The sequence below is a fragment of the Pseudophryne corroboree genome, chromosome 2 (assembly GCF_028390025.1).
Source record: "Pseudophryne corroboree isolate aPseCor3 chromosome 2, aPseCor3.hap2, whole genome shotgun sequence".
NCBI classification, from domain to species: Eukaryota; Metazoa; Chordata; class Amphibia; order Anura; family Myobatrachidae; genus Pseudophryne; species Pseudophryne corroboree.
In genome coordinates, this window is record NC_086445.1 from 889,152,697 (window position 1) to 889,171,290 (window position 18,594).

An 18,594-nucleotide genomic window follows, 5' to 3' on the forward strand; every position below is an offset into this window, starting at 1 on the left:
ACTGGACATTAGCTCCAGAGGGACGATCACAGGTTCAGCCTGGATGGGTCCCGGAGCCGCGCCGCCGGCCCCCTTACAGAGCCAGAAGAGCGAAGAGGTCCGGAAAAATCGGCGGCAGAAGACGTTCCTGTCTTCAATAAGGTAGCGCACAGCACTGCAGCTGTGCGCCATTGCTCTCAGCACACTTCACACTCCGGTCACTGAGGGTGCAGGGCGCTGGGGGGGAGCGCCCTGAGACGCAATAAAACATGTTTTAAACCTTATATGGCTAAAGAAATGCATCACATATAGCTCCTGGGCTATATGGATGCATTTAACCCCTGCCAGTTTTCCTAAAAAAAGCGGTAGAAAAGGCCACCGAAAAGGGGGCGGAGCCTATCTCCTCAGCACACAAGCGCCATTTTCCCTCACAGCTCCGCTGGAAGGACGGCTCCCTGACTCTCCCCTGCAGTCCTGCTACAGAATCAGGGTAAAACAAGAGAGGGGGGGCACTAATTGGCAGAAAATACATATACAGCAGCTATAGAAGGGAGAAACACTTATATAAGGTTATCCCTGCATATATATAGCGCTCTGGTGTGTGCTGGCAAACTCTCCCTCTGTCTCCCCAAAGGGCTCGTGGGGTCCTGTCCTCTATCAGAGCATTCCCTGTGTGTGTGCTGTGTGTCGGTACGATTGTGTCGACATGTATGAGGAGGAAAATGATGTGGAGGCGGAGCAATTGCCTGTAATAGTGATGTCACCCCCTAGGGAGTCGACACCTGACTGGATGGTAGTATGGAAGGAATTACGTGACAGTGTCAGCACTTTGCAAAAAACTGTTGACGACATGAGACAGCTGGCAAATCAGTTAGTGCCTGTCCAGGCGTCTCAAACACCGTCAGGGGCTCTAAAGCGCCCGTTACCTCAGATGGTCGACACAGACCCAGACACGGATACTGACTCCAGTGTCGACGGTGACGAGACAAACGTAATGTCCAGTAGGGCCACACGTTACATGATCACGGCAATGAAGGAGGCTTTGAACATTTCTGATACTACAAGTACCACAAAAAGGGGTATTATGTGGGGTGTGAAAAAACTACCCATAGTTTTTCCTGAATCAGATGAATTAAATGAAGTGTGTGACAAAGCGTGGGTTTCCCCCCGATAAAAAACTGCTGATTTCTAATAAATTATTGGCATTATACCCTTTCCCGCCAGAGGTTAGGGCGCGTTGGGAAACACCCCCTAGGGTAGATAAGGCGCTCACACGCTTATCAAAACAAGTGGCGTTACCGTCTCCTGATACGGCCGCCCTCAAGGAACCAGCTGATAGAAAGCTGGAAAATATCCTAAAAGGTATATACACACATACTGGTGTTATACTACGACCAGCAATCGCCTCAGCCTGGATGTGCAGCGCTGGAGTGGCTTGGTAGGATTCCCTGACTGAAAATATTGATACCCTGGATAGGGACAGTATATTATTGACTATAGAGCATTTAAAGGATGCATTACTATATATGCGAGATGCACAGAGGGATATTTGCACCCTGGCATCAAGAGTAAGTGCGTTGTCCATTTCTGCCAGAAGAAGTTTATGGACACGACAGTGGTCAGGTGATGCGGATTCCAAACGGCATATGGAAGTTTTGCCGTATAAAGGGGAGGAGTTATTTGGGGTCGGTCTGTCAGACCTGGTGGCCACGGCGACGGCTGGAAAATCCACCTTTTTACCCCAGGTCACCTCTCAGCAGAAAAAGACACCGTCTTTTCAAACTCAGTCCTTTCGTCCCCATAAGGGCAAGCGGGCAAAAGGCCACTCATTTCTGCCCCGGGGCAGAGGAAGGGGAAAAAGACTGCAGCAGGCAGCCTCTTCCCAGGATCAGAAGCCCTCCCCCGCTTCTGCCAAGTCTTCAGCATGACGCTGGGGCTTTACAAGCGGACTCAGGCACGGTGGGGGCCCGTCTCAAAAATTTCAACGCGCAGTGGGCTCACTCGCAAGTGGACCCCTGGATCCTGCAGGTAGTATCACAGGGGTACAAATTGGAATTCGAGATGTCTCCCCCTCGCCGGTTCCTGAAGTCTGCTCTACCAATGTCTCCCTCCGACAGGGAGGCAGTATTGGAAGCTATTCACAAGCTGTATTCCCAGCAGGTGATAATCAAGGTACCCCTCCTACAACAGGGAAAGGGGTATTATTCCACGCTGTTTGTGGTACCGAAGCCAGACGGCTCGGTGAGACCGATTTTAAATCTGAAATCATTGAACACTTACATAAAAAGGTTCAAATTCAAGATGGAATCACTCAGAGCAGTGATAGCGAACCTGGAAGAAGGGGACTATATGGTGTCTCTGGACATCAAAGATGCTTATCTCCATGTCCCAATCTACCCTTCTCACCAAGGGTACCTCAGGTTTGTGGTACAGAACTGTCATTATCAGTTTCAGATGCTGCCGTTTGGATTGTCCACGGCACCACGGGTCTTTACCAAGGTAATGGCCGAAATGATGATTCTTCTTCGAAGAAAAGGCGTCTTAATTATCCCTTACTTGGACGATCTCCTGATAAGGGCAAGATCCAGGGAACAGTTAGAGGTCGGAGTAGCACTATCTCAGGTGGTGCTACGTCAGCACGGGTGGATTCTAAATATTCCAAAATCGCAGCTGATTCCAACAACACGTCTACTGTTCCTAGGGATGATTCTGGACACAGTCCAGAAAAAGGTGTTTCTCCCGGAGGAGAAGGCCAGGGAGTTATCCGAGCTAGTCAGGAACCTCCTGAAACCAGGACAAGTGTCAGTGCATCAATGCACAAGGGTCCTGGGAAAGATGGTGGCTTCTTACGAAGCGATTCCATTCGGAAGATTCCATGCAAGAACTTTTCAGTGGGATCTGCTGGACAAATGATCCGGATCGCATCTTCAGATGCATCAGCGGATAACCCTATCTCCAAGGACAAGGGTGTCTCTCCTGTGGTGGTTGCAGAGTGCTCATCTTCTAGAGGGCCGCAGATTCGGCATTCAGGACTGGATTCTGGTGACCACGGATGCCAGCCTGAGAGGCTGGGGAGCAGTCCCACAGGGAAGAAATTTCCAGGGCTTGTGGTCAAGCATGGAAACGTCTCTTCACATAAATATCCTGGAACTAAGGGCAATTTACAATGCCCTAAGCCAAGCAAGGCCTCTGCTTCAGGGTCAGTCGGTATTGATCCAATCGGACAACATCACGGCAGTCGCCCACGTAAACAGACAGGGCGGCACAAGAAGCAGGAGGGCAATGGCAGAAGCTGCAAGGATTCTTCGCTGGGCGGAAAATCATGTGATAGCACTGTCAGCAGTGTTCATTCCGGGAGTGGACAACTGGGAAGCAGACTTCCTCAGCAGACACGACCTCCACCCGGGAGAGTGGGGACTTCATCCAGAAGTCTTCCACATGATTGTAAACCGTTGGGAAAAACCAAAGGTGGACATGATGGTGTCCCGCCTCAACAAAAAACTAGACAGGTATTGCGCCAGGTCAAGGGACCCTCAGGCAATAGCTGTGGACGCTCTGGTAACACCGTCAGTGTATGTGTTCCCTCCTCTGCCTCTCATACCCAAGGTATTGAGAATTATAAAACGGAGAGGAGTAAGAACTATACTCGTGGCTCCGGATTGGCCAAGAAGGACTTGGTACCCGGAACTTCAAGAGATGCTCACAGAGGACCCGTGGCCTCTACCTCTAAGGAAGGACCTGCTCCAGCAGGGACCTTGTCTGTTCCAAGACTTACCGCGGCTGCGTTTGACGGCATGGAGGTTGAACGCCGGATCCTGAAGGAAAAAGGCATTCCAGATGAAGTCATCCCTACCCTGGTCAAGGCCAGAAAGGATGTAACCGCAAAACATTATCACCGCATTTGGCGAAAATATGTTGCGTGGTGTGAGGCCAAGAAGGCCCCTACAGAGGAATTTCAACTGGGTCGTTTCCTGCATTTCCTGCAAACAGGACTATCTATGGGCCTAAAATTAGGGTCCATTAAGGTTCAAATTTCGGCCCTGTCGATCTTCTTCCAAAAAGAACTGGCTTCAGTGCCTGAAGTTCAGACGTTTGTCAAAGGGGTACTGCATATACAGCCTCCTTTTGTGCCTCCAGTGGCACCTTGGGATCTCAATGTAGTGTTGAGTCTCCTAAAATCACATTGGTTTGAACCACTCACCACTGTGGAATTGAAATATCTCACATGGAAAGTGGTCATGCTGTTAGCCCTGGCTTCAGCCAGGCGTGTCTCAGAATTGGCGGCTTTGTCATATAAAAGCCCTTACCTAATTTTTCATTCAGACAGGGCAGAACTGAGGACTCGCCCTCAATTTCTCCCTAAGGTGGTTTCAGCGTTTCACATGAACCAGCCTATTGTGGTGCCTGCGGCTACTAGGGACTTGGAGGACTCCAAGTTGCTGGACGTAGTCAGGGCCCTGAAAATATATGTTTCCAGGACGGCTGGAGTCAGAAAATCTGACTCGCTGTTTATCCTGTATGCACCCAACAAGCTGGGTGCTCCTGCTTCTAAGCAGACGATTGCTCGTTGGATTTGTAGTACAATTCAGCTTGCACATTCTGTGGCAGGCCTGCCACAGCCAAAATCTGTAAAAGCCCATTCCACAAGGAAAGTGGGCTCATCTTGGGCGGCTGCCCGAGGGGTCTCGGCTTTACAACTTTGCCGAGCAGCTACTTGGTCAGGGGCAAACACGTTTGCTAAATTTTACAAATTTGATACCCTGGCTGAGGAGGACCTGGAGTTCTCTCATTCGGTGCTGCAGAGTCATCCGCACTCTCCCGCCCGTTTGGGAGCTTTGGTATAATCCCCATGGTCCTTACGGAGTTCCCAGCATCCACTAGGACATCAGAGAAAATAAGAATTTACTTACCGATAATTCTATTTCTCGTAGTCTGTAGTGGATGCTGGGCGCCCATCCCAAGTGCGGATTGTCTGCAATACTTGTATATAGTTATTGTTACAAAAATCGGGTTGTTTATTGTTGTGAGCCATCTTTTCAGAGGCTCCTACGTTTATCATACTGTTAACTGGGTTCAGATCACAAGTTGTACGGTGTGATTGGTGTGGCTGGTATGAGTCTTACCCGGGATTCAAGATCCTTCCTTATTATGTACGCTCGTCCGGGCACAGTATCCTAACTGAGGCTTGGAGGAGGGTCATAGGGGGAGGAGCCAGTGCACACCAGCTAGTCAGAAAGCGTTTACTTTTGTGCCCAGTCTCCTGCGGAGCCGCTATTCCCCATGGTCCTTACGGAGTTCCCAGCATCCACTACGGACTACGAGAAATAGAATTATCGGTAAGTAAATTCTTATTTTTTTTTACAGCTGCTTTTATGCTGTTCTGTAGCCCACTACATCTGTTCACAGCTTCACATAAATATAAGCCATGTGACTCCGCAATGAATTGTCATGTGCAAAAAAAGTTTAAAAAAGTTAAAAAAAAAATATTTTCTTTGTACAACTGGTGTGTGTTCATCGATATGGATAACAATCTGTAGAGAGAAGAGCAGAAGCAACCAAATACTAGAGCTGCAGCTGCTGCCAGTCACGACAGTACAACATCTACTAAAGGCACCTGAAATTGAAATCTTTCACAATGTTAAAAAAGGGATAAAGGTGTCACCTTAAAAAGCAACAAATCAGTGCCCAAAAAAAGAACACTAGAGCTCACACTGTGTGTTCAGAAATCATTTAGGAAAATCTAAAGTGTCTTCTTCCATCATTTCTGCACCATCTGCACATGTGGGGAGCAGTACAAGTAAAGATGGCCATGATGATATAATAGAAATTGAGGATGCTAGTGTGGAAGTGCAACAGGAGGAGGGGGATATTTCTGTACTACTACTATATGACAACTAATGAGGAGGATGAGGATGCTGATGATATTGTTTGTGTAAGTCAACCATAAGTGGCAGCAGTTTTTGCCCATGATAAAAAGAAAGTAATTTTAATGCCTCGGCATAAGACCAAAAAAGGCCACCTCTTGGGTGTACAATTATTTTTACCCGAATTCTGAGAACATTTGTGAAGAGTACTGTATCTGTTCCATTTGTGAGGCCAAAGTTAGTAAAGGTAGGGACGTTAATCATCTAGGCACCTACTTCATGTTGCGTCATTTGCAGCAAGTTCATGATATACATTTTACTAAATTATAATGTAATTAATGCCCTCATCATTAACCTCCTCTTTAGTGATCAAAGGTAATCCTTCATAAAACATAGTTTGTGGGGACATAAACAATCCAAGCATTTCAGCCACAAAAGTGGGAGTCCCTGTCGCTGAATTGCTTAGTTTGTTAAACTATGCATGTTCTTCATAAAAGTTGGTGGGAAGACTCATGGACAATTTCATCTTGCACCACTTTTCTTTTCACAATGAGATGTATTTTTGGGGGGCATTGGGGGTGGTCTTTATTGCATAGACATTTTTATTGGTTATTGCTGCAACACATTACTATTTTAATCAATCAATCAATCAATCAATCAATCATTCTTGTATTTTTTATAGCCTTTTGTCTCCTCCTCAGTGGCTGAAAAACAGTATAGTTGTGGTATATTTTGCATAGAAAATGTTTTTATTGGTTATTTTTCCAACACATTACTAATTTAATCAGTCAATCATTCTTGTATTTTTATGGCCCTTTGTCTCCTCCTGAGCTGCTGGTCTATTTTGCATAGACAAACATTTTTATTGGTTATTTCACCAATACATTACTAATTTAATTAATTGATTAATCAATCAATCAATCAATCAATCAATAATTCTTGTATTTTTTATGGCCTTTTGTCTCCTGCTGAGCTGCTGGTCTGTTTTGCATAGCCAAACATTTTTATTGGTTCTTTGTCCAACACATTGCTAATTTAATCAATCAATCAATCAATCAATCAATCAATCAATCAATCAGTCTTGTATTTCATGGACTTTTTTCCCCTGCCGAACAACCTCCCACATGTTAATTTTAATCAATCAATCAATCAATCAATCAATCAATCAACCGATCATCCTTTAATTCTTTTGTTGCCTTTTTACTCCTGATTTTTGCAAAACAGCAGGTTGATATAGTCCATGTCTCAATTTTTTTTTATATAATGAATGAATCCATCAATCGATCAATCAACAATCAATCAATCAATCAATCAATCACTCAGTGGATCATTCTTTTAGCTTGCTTCCACTGTATGCTCCACCTCCATTTCCCCGTACTGCCATTGTGTCTCTGATCTAGTTCTTGATTAATGAAAACATTCTTGGTTACTTTCTATGGGGTCATATAGTTTATTAAACCTCCATCCTGTCTGCCATTGCAGTGCCACTCTGTTTCTTAGATGTGCCATGTTTGAAGTTGAACTGCCATGTGTTTGTGCCACCCATTGCTGTCACTTAGCTTAGCCAGCTACTGTCGCTCGGTGCAACCTTTTGGCCCAAAGTGGATGAAAACAATATTGTGAGCTGAGAGGTGGTCAAAATTAACTGGAAATACTGAAAATGAATGTTATTGAGGCTAATAATACTGCAGGAATAAAACAGGCCCAAATCCTGTGATTTTAGCTGTTTATATCAATAAAAAAAATATATATCCAAAACTAAAATACATGAGGGCAGTTTTGGCAAAACCAAAACAAGAATTTAATACAGTTTCAAAACCAAAACACGGGTGTGGGGGCATATCTCTACTTGTATATCTGTGTGTGACTGAATCTGTATACAAAGTGCTGTAATGTAGCTGCTGCAGCTTTTTTCAAAACCAGGTTCAATTGTGTTTTGTATAGATTGTAAGCTTGCGAGCAGGGCCTTCCTACCTCTATGACTGTCTGTTTTTACCCAGTTTTGTTTTACCACTGTTGATACCAATTATAAAGCTCAACTGAATTTGCTGCTCTATATAAAAAACTGTTAATAAATAAATAAATAAATAATTAAATCTGTGTTAACCCAGCCCTCCATACATTGACACTATAATCAGCATTGTAAAGTGACACAAAACACAGTGCTAATTTCTGATATCACATTTTGGAGCATGCACTATGAACATATTTGCAATATGGAAATGTTCAAACAATCCAGTGAAATTGCAGTATGCAATGAAACGCGCCAGAATGATTTTAGAGTGGTATGAAATCAAATATTTTGCCATTAAGTGCTATTCAAGACCGGCACAGTGTTTTGCTCATAGTGCAGTGTCATTTAAACTATTCTTACTATTTATTGAGTTCTGCATTTCTTTTTTTATTGTTTTCATGACAGAGGTGGGCAGCAGTTTTTACTAATTGCTAGCTGGCTGTGAGTTCTGAAATTCAGTTGTGTTGAATAGTATCATACCGATGCATGTGGTGTGTGTTTTACTGAAGAGTATTAAGAATACTTCTGCAATTGAAATCTGTTGCACAACTGCATATTTTGAAGTTTGAAAGCAAACGTCACTGTTGATGGGTTTGAACCACTGACTCACTCCCTGGCTGAGTTTATAGAGATCACGGCCCATTCTAGATAATACAACATAAAAACGATGATATGTTTAATTCATTGTTTCTGCTCATTCTAAAATGTGTAGGTCATATTTTAAAGAGCTTAAATCCAGTATATTCCATGGAGTGTTAATAAGATAGATCCTGGTATCTAATTAAAACTTAGAGTTTGCTTCAGTGGAAAACTGTAATTATTGTACACAGTGGTTTGCACGAAAACACCTGACTGGAAAAAATTCTGTCAATAGAAGGAAGGCTTTCTCAGCAGTTTGCGCCAGGAACAACCATGCTTCAGTGCTTATGGACATTTCTTCAGCATAGTGGAATGAGCGTGATGCTGCCACAAAAACAACAACAATAATGATTTATTTGCCTTCCCACTGCACCATTTAATAGCAGAGGAAATTTAATTTGTTGTTTCTGCTGAAGAGAACTGATTTATTATAGGCAGACTTGCAGACACATAACAGGGATCAATGTGCACTGCTCAAGTGAAACGCTTTTTTATTTATGTAATTGTTGGATTCCTTAATTTTAAATGTTTACTGCATTAAATGTGGTACATTTGGGAGGTTATATCCTATAATGCTGAATGAGATAACTGTGCTCAAACACCAAGTAATGATTGTCACTGTCAGTCATACGGTTTCATCAATCTTGATGAATGCATTTCATATGAGTGTTATATTAGTCTTGAATATCTTTCATTGGCTATTTATATGCATTAAAGGTAACTACACTGGAAGTAACTTACACAGCAAAAAAACATATAGGTAAATCAGCAGAAAATCTTCATTGGCCCCAACTTTGATTTACTGTATACAAGATCAAGCACATTTCTACAATTACACAAAGTTTGCAGACAACGAGGGGGTTGAGCAGCTTGACAGCAGGTGTTGGGACCATACTTGCCTACCTGACCCTCTCCATGAGGAGAAAATGCTCTGTTCCTGGACTTTCCTGGTAATGTATGATTGCCATCACCTGTGGTGAGCTAGTTAATTGATAAGAAAGGTGTTTCACCACAGGTGATGGCAATCATACATTACCAGGAAAGTCCAGGAACAGAGCATTTTCTCCATCATGGAGAGGGTCAGGTAGGCAAGTATGTGTTGGGACGAGTCATAACGCTCTTTGCTATGAAAACTATAAGCATACAAATAGGTTTAATTTTTGGGAGCATTGCAAAAACATTTCATTTAAATAGCAAGTGCGCGGGGTGGATGCGATGCATTTGGCAAGTACATGGGGGGATGATTCAGATGTGGAAGGAAGATAGGTAACGAGTGCAAGGACACAAAAAAATTTTCTTTGGCGCATGCGAGCATAGTTAGCACCAGTGGATGCAGTGAATTGACATTTCTGGGTGGCTACAGGGGAAGTGGCTGCTGTCGGCAGTCGTGTCGGAGTCAGGGACTGTGTTGGAAAATACAGTTCCACTGACCCCAGTTCGTCAAACCATTCTGAACAACCATAGGTTTGCGCATAAGTCCGATGGATTGACCGATGATGCTCTATGGTCACAGGCGTGCGCAGAGACTGACTGGCGGGTGCCGCTCCGGACTTCCCCCCCTCCACGGCATTATAGTGTTCTCTCACCTCCCCTGTCCTGGATATAGACTGCTCACCTGGTCCGCTCACCTGGGCCGCCCAGGTGAGTAGTTTATATCCAGGACAGGGGAGGTGAGAGAACACTATAATGCCGTGGAGGGGTGGAAGTCCGGAGCGGCACCCGCCAGTCAGTCTCTGCGCACGCCTGTGTCTATGGTGCGCCTTTGTTTGCACCACAGCAGATTAAAGCTGCAGTTGTAGACATCTCAATAGACAGCTCATCTATAAATGTTGCAGCTGCTACTCTGCTGTGTCCACCTCTGAATCACCCCTGTGGTATGATGAGTGGAACCCAGACATTCTTCATATATAAAAGGGCTTGAACTTTTCACCAGTTCTAAGCTAGTGGAGATCTGCAGAAGCTGTTTAAGCAAATATAGGAATCATGCCTATAAATGAAATGCCTTGCACTGTGAATGACAAGTCTATGTTCCATTCCAAGCAGACTGTACTGTACAAAAACAATATGCAAAACCATCCATGTCAATTAGGCTCATCCATACTAGTTATTTTTAGTGATGAGCGGGTTCGGATCCTCGGGATCCGAACTAGAGATGAGCGGGTTCGGTTCCTCGGAATCCGAACCCGCCCGAACTTCATTTTTTTTTACACGGGGCCGAGCGACTCGTATCTTCCCGCCTTGCTCGGTTAACCCGAGCGCGCCCGAACGTCATCATCCCGCTGTCGGATTCTCGCGAGGCTCGGATTCTATCGCGAGACTCGGATTCTATATAAGGAGCCGCGCGTCGCCGCCATTTTCACACGTGCATTGAGATTCATAGGGAGAGGACGTGGCTGGCGTCCTCTCCGTTTATAGAGAAGAGAGTGAGACTAGAGTAGAGAGAGACACAGTAGTAATTTTGGGGAGCATTAGGAGGAGTACTACTACTTGCTGAAGTGATAGATAGATAGTGTGACTGTATAATGTATATCTGACTTGTGGGGGAGACACTGACAGTGGGGAGCAGTTAGAGTCTGAGATAGAGATGAGCGCCTGAAATTTTTCGGGTTTTGTGTTTTGGTTTTGGGTTCGGTTCCGCGGCCGTGTTTTGGGTTCGAACGCGTTTTGGCAAAACCTCACCGAATTATTTTTGTCGGATTCGGGTGTGTTTTGGATTCGGGTGTTTTTTTCCAAAAACACTAAAAAACAGCTTAAATCATAGAATTTGGGGGTCATTTTGATCCCAAAGTATTATTAACCTCAAAAACCATAATTTACACTCATTTTCAGTCTATTCTGAATACCTCACACCTCACAATATTATTTTTAGTCCTAAAATTTGCACCGAGGTCGCTGTGTGAGTAAGATAAGCGACCCTAGTGGCCGACACAAACACCGGGCCCATCTAGGAGTGGCACTGCAGTGTCACGCAGGATGTCCCTTCCAAAAAACCCTCCCCAAACAGCACATGACGCAAAGAAAAAAAGAGGCGCAATGAGGTAGCTGTGTGAGTAAGATTAGCGACCCTAGTGGCCGACACAAACACCGGGCCCATCTAGGAGTGGCACTGCAGTGTCACGCAGGATGGCCCTTCCAAAAAACCCTCCCCAAACAGCACATGACGCAAAGAAAAAAAGAGGCGCAATGAGGTAGCTGTGTGAGTAAGATTAGCGACCCTAGTGGCCGACACAAACACCGGGCCCATCTAGGAGTGGCACTGCAGTGTCACGCAGGATGGCCCTTCCAAAAAACTCTCCCCAAACAGCACATGACGCAAAGAAAAAAAGAGGCGCAATGAGGTAGCTGACTGTGTGAGTAAGATTAGCGACCCTAGTGGCCGACACAAACACCGGGCCCATCTAGGAGTGGCACTGCATTGTCACGCAGGATGTCCCTTCCAAAAAACCCTCCCCAAACAGCACATGACGCAAAGAAAAAAAGAGGCGCAATGAGGTAGCTGTGTGAGTAAGATTAGCGACCCTAGTGGCCGACACAAACACCGGGCACATCTAGGAGTGGCACTGCAGTGTCACGCAGGATGTCCCTTCCAAAAAACCCTCCCCAAACAGCACATGACGCAAAGAAAAAAAGAGGCGCAATGAGGTAGCTGTGTGAGTAAGATTAGCGACCCTAGTGGCCGACACAAACACCGGGCCCATCTAGGAGTGGCACTGCAGTGTCACGCAGGATGTCCCTTCCAAAAAACCCTCCCCAATCAGCACATGATGCAAAGAAAAAGAAAAGAAAAAAGAGGTGCAAGATGGAATTATCCTTGGGCCCTCCCACCCACCCTTATGTTGTATAAACAAAACAGGACATGCACACTTTAACCAACCCATCATTTCAGTGACAGGGTCTGCCACACGACTGTGACTGATATGACGGGTTGGTTTGGACCCCCCCCAAAAAAGAAGCAATTAATCTCTCCTTGCACAAACTGGCTCTACAGAGGCAAGATGTCCACCTCATCTTCACCCTCCGATATATCACCGTGTACATCCCCCTCCTCACAGATTATCAATTCGTCCCCACTGGAATCCACCATCTCAGCTCCCTGTGTACTTTGTGGAGGCAATTGCTGCTGGTCAATGTCTCCGCGGAGGAATTGATTATAATTCATTTTAATGAACATCATCTTCTCCACATTTTCTGGATGTAACCTCGTACGCCGATTGCTGACAAGGTGAGCGGCGGCACTAAACACTCTTTCGGAGTACACACTTGTGGGAGGGCAACTTAGGTAGAATAAAGCCAGTTTGTGCAAGGGCCTCCAAATTGCCTCTTTTTCCTGCCAGTATAAGTACGGACTGTGTGACGTGCCTACTTGGATGCGGTCACTCATATAATCCTCCACCATTCTATCAATGTTGAGAGAATCATATGCAGTGACAGTAGACGACATGTCCGTAATCGTTGTCAGGTCCTTCAGTCCGGACCAGATGTCAGCATCAGCAGTCGCTCCAGACTGCCCTGCATCACCGCCAGCGGGTGGGCTCGGAATTCTGAGCCTTTTCCTCGCACCCCCAGTTGCGGGAGAATGTGAAGGAGGAGATGTTGACAGGTCGCGTTCCGCTTGACTTGACAATTTTGTCACCAGCAGGTCTTTCAACCCCAGCAGACCTGTGTCTGCCGGAAAGAGAGATCCAAGGTAGGCTTTAAATCTAGGATCGAGCACGGTGGCCAAAATGTAGTGCTCTGATTTCAACAGATTGACCACCCGTGAATCCTTGTTAAGCGAATTAAGGGCTGCATCCACAAGTCCCACATGCCTAGCGGAATCGCTCCCTTTTAGCTCCTTCTTCAATGCCTCCAGCTTCTTCTGCAAAAGCCTGATGAGGGGAATGACCTGACTCAGGCTGGCAGTGTCTGAACTGACTTCACGTGTGGCAAGTTCAAAGGGCATCAGAACCTTGCACAACGTTGAAATCATTCTCCACTGCACTTGAGACAGGTGCATTCCATCTCCTATATCGTGCTCAATTGTATAGGCTTGAATGGCCTTTTGCTGCTCCTCCAACCTCTGAAGCATATAGAGGGTTGAATTCCACCTCGTTACCACTTCTTGCTTCAGATGATGGCAGGGCAGGTTCAGTAGTTTTTGGTGGTGCTCCAGTCTTCTGTACGTGGTGCCTGTACGCCGAAAGTGTCCCGCAATTTTTCTGGCCACCGACAGCATCTCTTGCACGCCCCTGTCGTTTTTAAAAAAATTCTGCACCACCAAATTCAAGGTATGTGCAAAACATGGGACGTGCTGGAATTTGCCCATATTTAATGCACACACAATATTGCTGGCGTTGTCCGATGCCACAAATCCACAGGAGAGTCCAATTGGGGTAAGCCATTCCGCGATGATCTTCCTCAGTTGCCGTAAGAGGTTTTCAGCTGTGTGCGTATTCTGGAAAGCGGTGATACAAAGCGTAGCCTGCCTAGGAAAGAGTTGGCGTTTGCGAGATGCTGCTACTGGTGCCGCCGCTGCTGTTCTTGCGGCGGGAGTCCATACATCTACCCAGTGGGCTGTCACAGTCATATAGTCCTGACCCTGCCCTGCTCCACTTGTCCACATGTCCGTGGTTAAGTGGACATTGGGTACAACTGCATTTTTTAGGAGACTGGTGAGTCTTTTTCTGACGTCCGTGTACATTCTCGGTATCGCCTGCCTAGAGAAGTGGAACCTAGATGGTATTTGGTAACGGGGGCACACTGCCTCAATAAATTGTCTAGTTCCCTGTGAACTAACGGCGGATACCGGACGCACGTCTAACACCAACATAGTTGTCAAGGACTCAGTTATCCGCTTTGCAGTAGGATGACTGCTGTGATATTTCATCTTCCTCGCAAAGGACTGTTGAACAGTCAATTGCTTACTGGAAGTAGTACAAGTGGGCTTACGACTTCCCCTCTGGGATGACCATCGACTCCCAGCGGCAACAACAGCAGCGCCAGCAGCAGTAGGCGTTACACGCAAGGATGCATCGGAGGAATCCCAGGCAGGAGAGGACTCGTCAGACTTGCCAGTGACATGGCCTGCAGGACTATTGGCATTCCTGGGGAAGGAGGAAATTGACACTGAGGGAGTTGGTGGGGTGGTTTGCGTGAGCTTGGTTACAAGAGGAAGGGATTTACTGGTCAGTGGACTGCTTCCGCTGTCACCCAAAGTTTTTGAACTTGTCACTGACTTATTATGAATGCGCTGCAGGTGACGTATAAGGGAGGATGTTCCGAGGTGGTTAACGTCCTTACCCCTACTTATTACAGCTTGACAAAGGGAACACACGGCTTGACACCTGTTGTCCGCATTTCTGGTGAAATACCTCCACACCGAAGAGCTGATTTTTTTGGTATTTTCACCTGGCATGTCAACGGCCATATTCCTCCCACGGACAACAGGTGTCTCCCCGGGTGCCTGACTTAAACAAACCACCTCACCATCAGAATCCTCCTGGTCAATTTCCTCCCCAGCGCCAGCAACACCCATATCCTCCTCATCCTGGTGTACTTCAACACTGACATCTTCAATCTGACTATCAGGAACTGGACTGCGGGTGCTCCTTCCAGCACTTGCAGGGGGCGTGCAAATGGTGGAAGGCGCATGCTCTTCACGTCCAGTGTTGGGAAGGTCAGGCATCGCAACCGACACAATTGGACTCTCCTTGTGGATTTGGGATTTCAAAGAACGCACAGTTCTTTGCGGTGCTTTTGCCAGCTTGAGTCTTTTCAGTTTTCTAGCGAGAGGCTGAGTGCTTCCATCCTCATGTGAAGCTGAACCACTAGCCATGAACATAGGCCAGGGCCTCAGCCGTTCCTTGCCACTCCGTGTGGTAAATGGCATATTGGCAAGTTTACGCTTCTCCTCCGACAATTTTATTTTAGGTTTTGGAGTCCTTTTTTTACTGATATTTGGTGTTTTGGTTTTGACATGCTCTGTACTATGCCATTGGGCATCGGCCTTGGCAGACGACGTTGCTGGCATTTCATCGTCTCGGCCATGACTAGTGGCAGCAGCTTCAGCACGAGGTGGAAGTGGATCTTGATCTTTCCCTAATTTTGGAACCTCAACATTTTTGTTCTCCATATTTTAATAGGCACAACTAAAAGGCACCTCAGGTAAACAATGGAGATGGATGGATTGGATACTAGTATACAATTATGGACGGGCTGCCGAGTGCCGACACAGAGGTAGCCACAGCCGTGAACTACCGCACTGTACTGTGTCTGCTGCTAATATATAGACTGGTTGATAAAGAGATAGTATACTCGTAACTAGTATGTATGTATAAAGAAAGAAAAAAAAACAACGGTTAGGTGGTATATACAATTATGGACGGGCTGCCGAGTGCCGACACAGAGGTAGCCACAGCCGTGAACTACCGCACTGTACTGTGTCTGCTGCTAATATATAGACTGGTTGATAAAGAGATAGTATACTCGTAACTAGTATGTATGTATAAAGAAAGAAAAAAAAACCACGGTTAGGTGGTATATACAATTATGGACGGGCTGCCGAGTGCCGACACAGAGGTAGCCACAGCCGTGAACTACCGCACTGTACTGTGTCTGCTGCTAATATATAGACTGGTTGATAAAGAGATAGTATACTCGTAACTAGTATGTATGTATAAAGAAAGAAAAAAAAAACACGGTTAGGTCACTGGTATATACAATTATGGACGGGCTGCCGAGTGCCGACACAGAGGTAGCCACAGCCATGAACTACCGCACTGTACTGTGTCTGCTGCTAATATATAGACTGGTTGATAAAGAGATAGTATACTCGTAACTAGTATGTATGTATAAAGAAAGAAAAAAAAACCACGGTTAGGTCACTGGTATATACAATTATGGACGGGCTGCCGAGTGCCGACACAGAGGTAGCCACAGCCGTGAACTACCGCACTGTACTGTGTCTGCTGCTAATATATAGACTGGTTGATAAAGAGATAGTATACTCGTAACTAGTATGTATGTATAAAGAAAGAAAAAAAAAACACGGTTAGGTCACTGGTATATACAATTATGGACGGGCTGCCGAGTGCCGACACAGAGGTAGCCACAGCCGTGAACTACCGCACTGTACTGTGTCTGCTGCTAATATATAGACTGGTTGATAAAGAGATAGTATACTCGTAACTAGTATGTATGTATAAAGAAAGAAAAAAAAACCACGGTTAGGTCACTGGTATATACAATTATGGACGGGCTGCCGAGTGCCGACACAGAGGTAGCCACAGCCGTGAACTACCGCACTGTACTGTGTCTGCTGCTAATATATAGACTGGTTGATAAAGAGATAGTATACTCGTAACTAGTATGTATGTATAAAGAAAGAAAAAAAAACCACGGTTAGGTGGTATATACAATTATGGACGGGCTGCCGAGTGCCGACACAGAGGTAGCCACAGCCGTGAACTACCGCACTGTACTGTGTCTGCTGCTAATATATAGACTGGTTGATAAAGAGATAGTATACTCGTAACTAGTATGTATGTATAAAGAAAGAAAAAAAAACCACGGTTAGGTCACTGGTATATACAATTATGGACGGGCTGCGGAGTGCCGACACAGAGGTAGCCACAGCCGTGAACTACCGCACTGTACTGTGTCTGCTGCTAATATATAGACTGGTTGATAAAGAGATAGTATACTCGTAACTAGTATGTATGTATAAAGAAAGAAAAAAAAACCACGGTTAGGTGGTATATACAATTATGGACGGGCTGCCGAGTGCCGACACAGAGGTAGCCACAGCCGTGAACTACCGCACTGTACTGTGTCTGCTGCTAATATATAGACTGGTTGATAAAGAGATAGTATACTCGTAACTAGTATGTATGTATAAAGAAAGAAAAAAAAACCACGGTTAGGTCACTGGTATATACAATTATGGACGGGCTGCCGAGTGCCGACACAGAGGTAGCCACAGCCGTGAACTACCGCACTGTACTGTGTCTGCTGCTAATATATAGACTGGTTGATAAAGAGATAGTATACTCGTAACTAGTATGTATGTATAAAGAAAGAAAAAAAAACCACGGTTAGGTCACTGGTATATACAATTATGGACGGGCTGCCGAGTGCCGACACAGAGGTAGCCACAGCCGTGAACTACCGCACTGTACTGTGTCTGCTGCTAATATAGACTGGTTGATAAAGAGATAGTATACTACTAATATTATATACTGGTGGTCAGGTCACTGGTCACTAGTCACACTGGCAGTGGCACTCCTGCAGCAAAAGTGTGCACTGTTTAATTTTAATATAATATTATGTACTCCTGGCTCCTGCTATAACCTATAACTGGCACTGCAGTAGTGCTCCCCAGTCTCCCCCACAATTATAAGCTGTGTGAGCTGAGCAGTCAGACAGATATATAATATATATAGATGATGCAGCACACTGGCCTGAGCCTGAGCAGTGCACACAGATATGGTATGTATGTGACTGAGTCACTGTGTGCTGTGTATCGCTTTTTTCAGGCAGAGAACGGATTATAAATAAAAGTGGTGGTCACTGGTCACTATCAGCAAAACTCTGCACTGTACACTACTGAGTACTCCTAATGCTCCCCAAAATTAGTAAATCAAGTGTCTAAACGGAGAGGACGCCAGCCACGTCCTCTCCCTATCAATCTCAATGCACGTGTGAAAATGGCGGCGACGCGCGGCTCCTTATATAGAATCCGAGTCTCGCGATAGAATCCGAGCCTCGCGAGAATCCGACAGCGTCATGATGACGTTCGGGTGCGCTCGGGTTAACCGAGCAAGGCGGGAAGATCCGAGTCGCTCGGACTCGTGAAAAAAAACATGAAGTTCTGGCGGGTTCGGATTCAGAGAAACCGAACCCGCTCATCTCTAGTCTGAGAGCAGGACTCATGAGTACATATAACGTACAGTGCACACTTTTGCTGCCAGAGTGCCACACTGCCATTGTGACCACACTGACCACCAGTATAATATATATTGTGATTGTCTGCTTAGGAGTACTACTTGCAAGTTGCTGATAGTGTGACCAGTGACCTGACCACCAGTTTAATAATCACCACCAGTTTAATATATATATATA